A 10,683-nucleotide genomic window follows, 5' to 3' on the forward strand; every position below is an offset into this window, starting at 1 on the left:
AACTTCCCAAAAAGTTGTACCCAAAGAAGCACACACCAAGGTGCGTCATAATTACATTACCCAAGATTAAAGACAAGGAGAAAATGTTAAAAGCAGCAAGAGAAAAGGAGACAGTTACCTACAAAGGAGTTCCCATATGACTGTCAGTTGATTTCTCAAAAGAAACCTTGCTGGCAAGAAAGGGCTGGAAAGAAGCATTTGAAGTCATGAAAGGTAAGGACCTCTATCCAAGATTACTCTATCCAGCAAAGCTATCATTCAGAATGGAAGAGCAGATAAAGTGATTCCCAAATAAGGTCAAGTTAAAGTTCATCATTGCCAGGCCCTTATTATATGAACTGTTAAAGGGATTTATCTAAGAAAAAAAATCAAAATTATGAATAGTAAAATGACAACAAACAACTATCAACAACTGAACCTAATACAAAAATAAAAAACAAACTAAGCAAACAACTAGAACAGGAACAGAGCCACAAAAATAGAGATCACATGGAGGGTCATCAGCAGGGAGGGGGAGGGAAGGGAAAGGAGAAAAAAGTACAGGGAATAAGAAGCATAAATGGTGGGTACAAAACGATGGGGGCGGGGGTTAAGAATAGTATTAGGAAATGGAGAAACCAAAAAATTTACATTCACTGGCATGAACTAAGGGACAGGGCATGAACTTAGATGTAGAAGGATGAAAGGGAGAAAAAAATGGGACAACTGTTATAGCATAATCAATAACATATACTTTAAAAAACAAGAAGGCATTTCTGTACACCAACAATGAAATATCAGAAACATAAATTAGGAAAAAATGCCACTTACCATAGTCATATACTTAGGAATAAACCTAACAAAGGAAGTAAGAACTATACTCAGAAAACTACCCAACACTGAATTAAGAAATTAAAGAAGACATAAATAAAGGGAAGCAAATATTGTGTTCATGGATTGGAAGGATTAACATCATTAAAATGTCAATAGTACCCTCAAGCAATTTATAGATACAACACAATCTCTATCAAAACACCAATGACATATATCACAGATATAGAACAGATATTTCAAAAATTTAGCCCTGGCTGATGTGGCTCAGTGGCTTGAGCATCAGAATGTAAAGCATAGGGTTGTGGGTTCCATTCTTAGTCAAAAGGGCACATGCCATCCAGGTCCCCAATAGGGGGCACACAGGGGGCAACCACACATTGATTTTTCTGTCCCTCTGTTTCTCCTTCCCTTCCCTTCTCTCTAAAAATAAATTAATAAAGTTTATATGAATCCATAAATGGCCCCAAATAGTGTTAGCAATTCTGATAAAGAAGAACAAAGTAGGAGGGAATACAAAACCTGATGTTAAAACATATTACAAAGCCACTGTCATCAAAACAGTCTGGTACTGGCATAAGAGCAGACACATGGACCAATGGGACACAACAGAGAGGCCAGAAATAAACACATGTAAATATGGTTAGTTAACATTTGACAAAGGGAGCAGGAACATAAAATATAGTAAAAATAGCCTCTTCAATAAAATGATGTTTGGAGATCTGGACAAGTACAACCCCCCAAAAATGAAACTAGACTGCCAAATTACACCATACACAAAAATAAACTCAAGATGGATAAAAGACTTAAATTCAAGTCATGACACCACAGAAGTCCTAGAGCCAAACATAGGCAGGAAATTTTCAGATATCCCACACAGCAATATTTTCACTGATACATCCCCTATGGCAAGGGTTATAAGGAAAAGAGTAAGCAAATTGGAGTACATCAAACTGAAAAGCTTCTGCATGGTAAAAGAAAACATCAACAAAATGGAAAGAGAACCAACCATGTGGGAAAACATATTTGCCAATGATATCCCAGACAAAGGCTTAATCTCCAAACTGTATAAAGAACTCACAGGACTCCACACCAGGAAGACAAAAAATCCAATTAAAAATGGGCAAAGGACCTGAATAGACACTTCTATAAGGAGAACATACAGAGGGCCCAGAGACATATGAAAGGATGCTCAGCATTATTAGTCATTAAAGATGCAAATTAAAACCCTAGTGAGATACCACTTCAGAATGGCCCTCATTAACAGATCAAAAAACAACAGTTGCTGGTGAGGTTGTGGAGAAAAGGGGACCCTTGTACACTGCTTGTGAGAATGCAATTTGGTACAGCCACTGTGGAGAACAGTATGAAATTTCCTCAAAAAACTAAAGATGGAACTGTCTTTCAATCCAGCAATCCCACTGCTGGTGCTATCCCCTCAGAATCCTGAATCACCAATTCAAAAGAACCTATCCATCTCAATGTTCATAGCAGTGTTATTTATAATAGCCAAGTGCTGGAAACAACCTAAGTGTCCATCAGTAAATGAGTGGATCAAAAAAACTATGGTATATTTACATAATGGAATACGCCACAGCAGAAATAAAGGATCTCCAACTGTTCACAACAGCATGGATTGGACTGGAGAGCATTATGCTAAGTGAAATAAGCCACACAATGAAAGACATACCATATGTCTCACCTATAAGTGAAACCTAATCAACAAGACAAACCAATGAGCAAAACAGAACCAGAAACTTGGAAATAAAGAACAAACTGACAGTGACCAGAGGGGAGCGGGGAGGGGGTTAACAGAGAAAAGAAGGGGAAGAGGCAAGCAAAGGAACATGAATAGAGGACTCATGGGCTTGTACAATGGGGGGTGTCAGATTGACTGTGGGAGTGGGGGCATGGTGTAGGGGTTAGCAATGGGGAAGAAGGCAGGACACCTGTAACTGAAGAACAATAAATAAAAAATAATTTAAAAAATAAAAATACATCCTAATAAGGCTATGACGTTATCTCAGAACAAGTGTTCTCTACTTCTGTGAAATATAGGATGTTCCATTTCTCTTTTCAGATATGCAAAACATTCTTTTGAAGTAATTTTAAACAAATATTTGTTCTGAACAAACGCTATAGTTACAAATATTATATTGGTACAAAAATTCCATGAAGTAAAATAAATAAATAAAAGAAAAAGAAAAGAAATATTCTTTTTACTTGTGATAAATATCTGTAGCTGGTACTGAACTTGTTCTGCCACACACATACACATATACTAAAAATTGAACCAAAATAAAACAACTATGAAACTGGACAAAATATATAAGGCAGCTCTTTTAAGCATTGGAGTAGGCAACATAAGAGCACAATATCTGAAAGGAGAAAAACTCTCAAGATGAATCACATGTTTATTCTAGCTCTCCTTCTGGGGATAATTTCCATTTCACAGCATAGGGAGCAAGGAGAGCAAGGATGGGGTCCTCCTGAGATGAGGAGGCAGAGATCCAAGGTTGTGCTAGCTAAAATGACTGGAATATATATGATATACATTATAGTATACTATACTATATTAATATCATTATAAGATTCATGCTATATATGTGAATATACAATATATATCATTTTATGAGTATGTATTAATATCTTATATTGATTTTCTTTGACATTCAGTGGTTCATAAGTCCTATCTGAATTTTGAATTACACTCTTTACAAAATACAGTGGCTGCTTGTTTTATATAATGCATTTTCAATGTAATATCAACACATATTATGTTTTTTATTGTTTGCCTAATATAATTTTGCTATTATGATAGTTTGAAATTTTGTGTGTTTTAGAATGTCTCAGTTAAGAACACGTAGTTCAATTTAATTTTTAAAATTGAATCTTAGAACTGTTTTGGTAAATTGAGTCCAATTTATTTTGTAGTCTAGAAGACATATATTTGACTCATGTTAATCTTTTACATTATCAATTTGTAAAGCAACTGATTCATTTTATATGAGCATTTTAATTTTTATCAAAAATTCTTCAATGCTTCAGAAAATGTCTTGATTTTAATCCTTCTACAATATAAGTTCTCAAAAGCATTCTAAAAGTTATTTAACTGGCATCATAAAAAAAGTTCATCTTCTTTAATTAGAAAAATTTTACTTCCTTCCTGTAATTCCACACACATGCACACTATTCAAGCTTTGATGATATTACTAGTATTTCTGGTACTGATTTTAGGAATTACACATTTTAAAATATAGATTGCTATTAAAGTATAATTAAGTATAAGCACTTAAAGTATAATAAATTACATTAAGTTTTAACCCCAGATTTATAATATTGACATTCCAACCTTTAAGTGCTGTAATACTCATGACTATTTTCTACCTCCAGTCAATGCCATTGCTGTGTTCCTTGTTGAAAAAAACATTCCTCTTTTTGTAGCTAAGATTTCTCATCAGCAGAGCTCAAAATTTGAGGAAAGTAAGCAAAGATTCTGCAAGTTTGTTACTAGTTTTAATAATGAGAGTCTCCACTTCCACTTCAATCCCTGAATTCCTTATCTTCTCGTATTGTGGCTTTGATTCAGACAGTGCTATTGGTCTTGTTTCTGAGTATATACTGCATCCTATAAGATTTATCTCCTATAATGTCAGGCTATTATCACCCCAATAGTGTCATAACTTGAGATTTGGAAACTGTTCCATTATACTGCTTTTGGGTTATTGGGCTAATGGTAATTCCAGTGAATTCCATATACATGAGTCAGTGCTACATTTATTTTGCTATGAAATGAGTTCCTTGGCAGGCAGCAATGTTGCTGTTCCATGGTAATGAATAAAGCATTCATAAGTTCATGGATAAACAGTGCCTGTAGAAGCTTTGTGGGCAAGGGAAAAAATACCCATATCCAAAATATGTATTCTAGTGAGGACAGATCTCTACTCCAGTACAGATGGAAGGAATACAAAGTAATCAAGCTGCAACCAGGTGTCTAGCTCACCTCTATCGCAAAAATCAATATCACTTTCTGAATTCAGCCTCAGGCCAAAATCTTATGTGTGATCTTTTAGGCAATGTCAAAGGTTCTGTCTGACAGATCTCATGGAAAAAAGATGTCATTCCATATTAGACTTGATATACAGTCAGTGCATTATAGTTTTCTGGAGGGAGTTGCTGCACTCAGGCCCCTCCGACTCAGCCATACTCATATGTATATCTGAATTCCTAGTCCTGGGGTCATCACCAAGAGGTTATGCATTTGGAGGACTGTGGTAGTAGGTAGGGATGGATTAGCTGAAGCACTTTTCCTCACTCTGATTCAGTTTTTGGCTACTGAATTTGCCTTCCCGTCCCTGCTCCCAAGCTCCTTATGTCCATAAAATACTAGGAGTTTTTGTTCATAATTCCTTGGCAATGAAACAGTTTCCCTCTCCTGGTGCAATGTAGTATAAGCTTGAAAGAAAAATCATGATATATACTTGTGGTAATGTTAATAGGAGACCCTGCCTATTTTTTCACTCTAGTGGTTCTTTTGTTATGAACATAGTCATCTCAGGAAATTGAGTAAAAGACTATATGTCTTTTCCTGTGGTGACTTAAATCAAAATTTTGGCTACCAGGTTTGGAGGTGTTTTTTTTTCCTTCTACAGGTAAAGATCAACTAATATTTTAATAAATTGTTCATCCATTTCACTCAATGGATACTGATCAATTATTTGCCACCAAAGTTCCCTGCAGGCCAAAGAAATCTCATTACTCTTTCATGCCTATTGACAGCTATAGTGCATGCTCCTTCCTTTTTTTAGTAGTTAAATACTGCCACTTATTCTCTACTACTCTGAGATTCCATCATCCCCTGAAATCATGGAGAATTCCCAGAGAACTAATACATTTTCCTCCCACCAATATCTTTCTCATTTCCCTAGTGAAGGGAATGTCATCTGTGCCCTCCTAGGGCATGTGGTGGAAAGGGTGGTTAGGCCACACCTGATAAGTTTATCTAACATTACTGTATCTCTAAGCATTTGGATTCTTTCCTCTACATGCTGCCAAAGAAGTAATCGCAATATCAGTAAATGTAGGCCAGTACTGAATTCAAGCTTCACTCATCTAAACAAGTAAACTGTTCAAGTCATATTCAGCTTCATAAATTAACTCATTAATTCAGAATTGCCAGTAAATGAACCCCATATCAATAATTTGGTTCAATTCAACATCATATTCCTTCATTTGGTTCAAGACCCTTAGAATTCATTCCCATACATACTTCCAAGGTTACTGCTGATACACACATAAACACACACACACACACACACACACATTTTTCAATTATACTGAAGTGTAAACTATTTTCTCCCAAATTAGGCTTTGTATTTATCTCTCTGGAGTATACCAAGGTCTGACTATTGTTATATATTTAGAAACAACAGACAGGGTTGGAATAAATCTTGAGAAAATTAAGATTCCCCTTGCAATTTCCCAGTGCTCCAAAGAAACTCACTATTGGGTTTTTAAGCAACAAATGGCTAGTATTCTAAGATACAATATGGGAGAACAGATAGCTTCTATTGGTAAGGCAGACACACAGCCCTGGAATACTCAGGTTTCTCAACTTCCTCTGAGTCCACCAGACATCCCCATTTCAAATATCAGGGTTCTCTTCATTGCCAAATACTGCCCAAACTATTGTATAAAAACCTTAACAAATCTGGGTTCATTTTGTATTGTAATTATGCAATATGACCAATTAAATCTTAGTCTGATTTTTAAAATATATTTTATTGATTATGCTATTATAGTTGTCCCATTTCCCTACCTTCACTCCCCTCCCCCTGCACACCACCTCCCACCCACATTCCCCCTTTAGTTCATGTCCATGTGTCATAAGTTCTTTAGTTTCTACATTTCCCTTACTATTCTTGCCCTCCCCCTGTCTATTTTCTACCTACCATCTATGTTACTTATTCTCTGTACCTTTTACCCCTCTCTCCTCCTCCACTCCCCATTGCTATCCCTCCAAGTGTTCTCCATTTCTGTGGTTCTGTTTCTGTTCTAGTTGTTTCCTTAGTTTGCTTTTGTTTTAGGTGTGGTTGTCAATAACTGTGAGTTTGCTGTCTTTTTACTATACATATTTTTTATCTTCATTTTCTTAGATAAGTCCCTTTAACATTTCATATACTAAGGGCTTGGTGATGATGAACTCCTTTAACTTGACCTTATCTGAGAAGCATTTTATCTGCCCTTGCATTGTAAATGAAAGCTTTTCTGGATAGAACAATCTTGGATGGAGGTCCTTGCCTTTCATGACTTGGAATACTTCTTTCTATCCCCTTCTTGCCTATAACGTCTCTTTTGAGAAACCAGCTGACAGTCTGATGGGAAATCCTTTGTAGGTGACTGTACCCTTATCTCTTGCTGCTTCTAGAATTCTCACCTTCATTTTAATCTTGGCTACTGTAATTAAGATGTGCCTTGGTGTGTTCCTCCTTGGGTCCAGCTCCTTTGGGACTCTCTGAGCTTTCTGGACTTCCTGGAAGTCTATTTCCTTTGCCAGACTGGGGAATTCCTCCTTTATTATTTGTTCAAATAATTTTTCCACTTGTTGCTCTTCCTCTTGTCCTTCTGGCACCCCTATGATTCAGATGTTGGAACATTTAATGATGTCCTGGAGGTTCCTAAGCCTCTCCTCATTTTTTTGAATTCTTATTTCTTCATTCTTTTCTGATTGGATGTTTTTTTTCTTCCTTCTGGTCCACTCCATTGATGTGAGACCCAGCTTTCTTCCCATCACTATCGGTTACCTCTTCATTTTCCTTCATTTGACTTAGCATAGCCTTCAGTTTTTCATCTAATTTGTGACCAAATTCAACCAATTCTGTGAGCATCCTGATCACCAGTGCTTTGAACTGTGCATCTGATAGGTTGGCTATCTCTTGGTCGCTTAGTTGTATTTGCTGTGGAGCTTTGATCTGTTCTTCTGTTTGGGCGTGTGTGTGTGTGTGTGTGTGTGTGTGTGTGTGTTGTGCCTGTTATGTTTGAGGCGCAGAGCCTTAGGTGTTCACCCAGGAGGGGCAACCCAGTTGCTAGGTTATGATGCTGTATGTGGGGGCAGGTTCTGAGTGGGAACAATGGTGCTAGCTCCTCTCTCTGTCAGATTTCAGTCCCCTCTGCCACTTCCCACAAGCAAATTGAGCCCCTCTGGTGCTGGTTCCCAGGTGCGTGGACTTGTGTATGTTCTAGGACCCTGTGGGTCTCTCCAACGAACTCTCCTGTGTCTGGCAGTCTCTCCATGGACCTCAACCTCCACAAGTGTTTTCAATCAGTGCTTTTAGGCTTTATTTCCAGACACTGGGGTCCTGGGTTGTGCTGTCTGTCTCGCTGCCCATTTCCACCAGGTTTATCTGAATGCCAATGTGTGACTGAGGACAGCCAGCTGCCTTGCTCACCTCACTGGGTCTGCTCATTACCTCCTCATGCCCGTGCCTGGGGTCTGCCACCAGGAGTCTTCTAGCTTGTGTGTTTTCCTGCAGCGACCCCTCTCCGCTGGCCGCCATCTCCTCCCCTCTCACCAGTCTAGATGAATGATTGTCAGTACTTCCATGAAGTTCAATTTTCTATCTGTTCTGGTTGTTTTTTGTTTCTAAATTTTTGTTGTCCTTAATTTTGGTTGTTCAAGGAAGCACAGTATGTTCACCTATGCCTCCATCTTGGCCAGAAGTCAAATCTTAATCTGATTTTCAATTATGGGAATCATGTAACTATAATGAATAAAGTTTCTTTTAGGGCCATACAGAAGTTCTCTGGCTGTCTGACCTTGGCTGGAACTGAAAATTTAAAACTCTAGAGTTTTGTTTTTCTGTAAGTTCTCCAATATAACCAAAAGATCCTCAACTCCTTCATCTTATAGATTACTATTATTTCCATAAAAGCAGCCACTTAGTTCCTAAAGATAGTTCCTCAGCAAGATTCTATTACCATTAGTAATACGAGATAATTTAATTAATTTTGATGCCACTGTATATCCATATTGAATTGGCAAGGAGCTCATCACTGAATTCAATATTAATGGTACAACAAACTAATCCAATTCTAAAATTATACCAAATACTATATTAGTCAGAGTCCAGTCAAGAACATAGAAATCATACAAGTTGTTTTAACTGAAAGAATGTAATACAGGAAAAACAATTAGTGACACTGGAGGACAAGAACACTGAGGGAGTGTGAGTTAGTAATGACAGGAAAGAGCACATAACCCTAAACTGAAAGACTAAGAAGACACCTGTGAACTATTTGAACATGTAGAGCTAGGACCAAAACCTCTGAGGAGATGGTATTACTAACTGCTGCTAGTGCTCCATTTGTTTGGGAAAGGGTTCCACCAAAGATGAGACCTAGACCTCTGAGGAAGGGTCTGTCTATGGAACAATATGGGTCATGTGGGAGTTTGTCTTCTAAGATAAAATATTTTAGTATTTCTACATCCTGGTATCTGTCATTCTGAACATAAAGTGTACATGAAAATTAGAATTTCCCCCATCCCTTCCATAGTCAACACTTCTCACCTCCCTGTTGTCTTGGGGTGGGAGGAATAGGGGCAACTGTAACTGAACGGCAACAAAAACAACCCTTAGAATTTAAAGCCAGAATTTTTTATCAGAGTTATTCATGTTTGCTCTTCCATCTTTTAAGTTTTACTTATGGTAATTATTCCACTTTTAATCCAGTGAACTACTGTCAGTACTTCTCACCCTCCTCCCTATTCCACTCCAGTTCAGGTGTTTTCATTGATTTGTTCTCTTTCTCTTTCTTCTTCAATAAAATATATAATCATAAACTAATTCTCACTGACCCACATGTAAATAGAACACTTGTGCAATCACCCAGTTAATTTATTTCCTGAATATTTAAATCTTGATGTAGATATATCTTTCACTCATGAAAAAAAGAAAATTAATTCATAGTATGAAGGTAAAAGTATCAGATTAAGCCCTGGCTGGCATAGCTCAGTGGATTGAGCGCAGGCTGGGAACCAAAGTGTCCCAGGTTCGATTCCCAGCCAGGATACATTCCTGGGTTGCAGGCCATAACCCCCAGCAACCGCACATTGATGTTTCTCCCTCTCTCTCTCTCTCTCCCCCTCTCTCTCTCTCTCTCCCCCTCCCTCCCTTCTCTCCCTAAAAGTAAAAATAAATAAAAATCTTAAAAAAAAGAAATAGTACACTTGTCACTTAAATCAAAAAAGTATCAGATTAAGAATGTGTGATTGCATATTTCTTTTTATATGTGTTTCATTGCAGATTCTCTAGAAATCAGAGGCGAAGACAAGGATTATTTAGGCTGTATGAACCAAGGACAATAAGAGAAAGGCATAAAAAAGGTGAGGTAATTAAAGATGCAAAGTCAAACATTACCACACCGACTACTGCTTCACAGCAATGACTATTCAGCAGATACCTCTGCTGGGCATGTTGAAGATCTCAAGATTGCTACATGAACAAATATCCTCATAGCACCTCAGGTGATGGAGGGAGAAGGTGGAAATTATTTACATGCTTTTTTTCTGTTTCTTGCTTCCCACTGGAATAATTTACTTATGCGAAAGTTAATTCTCCCACACTTCCAGGTTGCACCACCTGGATCCTTGGCAGCTATTCAGGATGTCAGATCCTAAAGTTTGTATTTCATTCAGGTCCAGGAATGACAGGGGAAACCAAAGGTCTGGTCAACTTGTTACATAGAAGTGGCCAGTGACTTGTTAGCTTCACCAGGTAGAATCAACGTGCACTAAAAAAGTGAGAGGGGTAAGAGCAAACTAGGATGATGAATGTGCTTTATATAATACATGTGTCTTATAATTAATAACAAACT

At 37.5% G+C, this 10,683-nt stretch overlaps 1 pseudogene; it reads right to left on the bottom strand.

Annotated features, from left to right (window-relative positions):
* The window catches only part of LOC123824301, a 56,749-nt pseudogene extending 48,383 nt beyond the window's left edge, over positions 1-8,366 (bottom strand).
* Positions 8,367-10,683: the final 2,317 nt, after the last annotated feature.

Source organism: Phyllostomus hastatus, unplaced genomic scaffold (assembly GCF_019186645.2).
Source record: "Phyllostomus hastatus isolate PE091 unplaced genomic scaffold, TTU_PhHast_1.1 phas_contig_118, whole genome shotgun sequence".
Lineage (NCBI taxonomy): Eukaryota > Metazoa > Chordata > Mammalia > Chiroptera > Phyllostomidae > Phyllostomus > Phyllostomus hastatus.